Source organism: Apium graveolens, chromosome 5 (genome assembly GCF_009905375.1).
Source record: "Apium graveolens cultivar Ventura chromosome 5, ASM990537v1, whole genome shotgun sequence".
NCBI classification, from domain to species: Eukaryota; Viridiplantae; Streptophyta; class Magnoliopsida; order Apiales; family Apiaceae; genus Apium; species Apium graveolens.
The window spans coordinates 236,136,886-236,139,104 of NC_133651.1; positions in this window are offsets into that span (position 1 = coordinate 236,136,886).

Genomic DNA, 2,219 nt, shown 5'->3' on the forward strand with positions numbered 1-2,219 from the left:
TCCAGGTCGTGAATCCTAGTCGAAACCTTACGACCAGGAATCAAAACAAGGACAAATTTTCGACCAGGATCCAGGTCGAAGGTTCGACTAGGATCCTGGTCGAAATCCAGGTAGTGGATCCTAGTCGAAATCCTTCGACCAGGATTGAGTGGCTGGCCCAAAATTCGACTAGGATCCAGGTCGAATTTTCGACTAGGATCCTGGTCGAAAAAGGGCTGAAAATTTAAAAAAAAATTGTGAAAAATTGCAGAAAATTAAGGAAAAATCCCAGAATTAATGGAAAATTTCAGAAAATTAAGGGAAAATTCCTGGAAATTAAGGAAAAATCCCAAAATTAAGGGAAAAATCCAGAAAATTAGGGAAAAATCCAGAAAATCAGGGAAAACCCCGAAAATCAAGGAAAAATCCCAGAATTAAGGGAAAATTCGTGAAAATTTAGGAAAAATCCCAGAATTAAGGGAAAATTCTTGAAAATTAAGGAAAAATCTCAGAATTCAGGGAAAATTCCAGAAAATTAAGGGGAAATTCCTGGAAATTAAGGAAAAATCCCAGAATTAAGGGAAAATTCCCGAAAATTAAGGAAAAATCTCTGAATTCAGGGAAAATTCCAGAAATTAAGGCAAAATTCCTGAAAAATACCAGAAAATTCCTAAAGAAAGGGAAAAAGGTAAGAAAATGATAGGGAAGTTATAAAAAATAACCCTGAAGCCGTGTACAAGGCAAATCATTGTAAATATGTAGGTCGCTCCACACTTTACGCCAAAGCGATACCCTATAAGGGAACGAATGAACTTAACTTCTGCGAAATCTTTTACGATTTCCCAGGAGTTGGGGGACAAATGATAGGGAATAAAATAAACTCTGATTGCGTAATTAATATCGCATTAATTGTATTGACATTGGGCTGACAGTTAAGCCCATTAGAAGAGGCCCAAGACCTTTGAATAAGGGCCCAAAAATAGCCCAGGAATATAATTGGTATTAAAGTTAACTAAACCAGATAAGGTCCAACAATGAAGCCCAGTTAGAAAGGGCCCAAAACCCTGATTATTAATTAATTTTGTAATTAATTAATAAGGGAAAAATCAGCTATTAAGAAGAGTCCCAATAAGGACATAAATCCTAGTAGATTAGCCTCCAAGGGACCTAAAAGGATAAGGAATCAGTTTCATACCACTTAGGACTCCAAAGTCCATTCTAATTCTGAGACTTGCCCACCAAGTCTCCTAACCAAAGTCCAATTCAAGGACTCCCAACATCTATATAAGGGGCCTCACCCCACCAATAAGAAGGACATTTTAGACTTAGTCCTTAGAGGACATGAAAGTCACTACGTCCTTAGTGAGCCCTCGTCGCCATAGCCCTGAGGGCAAGTATCACCAAGAACTACATTTTTTGACTTGATCTTTGGCAATCAGCAAGGTACGTAGGGATCTTGTTAAGGCAGATTGAGTCACGAAATACAAGAGCAGTCAAATCGAGCCTCGAAGCTCACGTTCCTTGGTAATAAATACAGCAATCATATACCCTAGTTTTTGATCCATAACACTTGGTTTATTTTTCCTTAGAAAATTTTTAATGTAATGATACTGCATATTTGGATTTATTATGCCTCAGTAATTTCTAGACTTTTAGTTCTTTACATTGTGTCTCCGGCTTCTCTTCTTCCTTAGCGATTTTAGATTTTTAGCATACCTTTCTGACACAAGTGTTGAAGGGACTAGGGCTATCTCGGAAAATATGAGCCTCAATCGCACAACTTCCGAAAGATAGATCTTGTCTACTAAAGACTTGAAAATTAATGTATGAAAAGGAATGAGGTTGAAGGACCTATCTTCTTTGGATAATTTCCTTCAAGTAGGTTTTTTGCCTTCTTATAAAGGTATACGGCGAGCGAATGAGCTATCTTTTTCTGGTAGCCCCTAGATAGGTGTTCTCTCGTCCTTTTATCTTTTAGGGGAATGAAGGACTTATCTTCTGCGGGTAGCCCCTAGATAAGACTTCGTTCATTATAACTAGTCATTGGAAAGTAGGCAACTTGCGTAGGAGGGCGAAGGATATTATATTCTTCGGATAGCCTTAGATAATGTTCATTCACTCTGTCTGTCTAGCCACTTGAAAAGTAACTTTGAATAACATGTGCATGGGGATAAATGACATTATCTTCTTTGGCATAGACCCTAGATAGATGTCCATTTGTCCTTTCCATGCATCAGTTC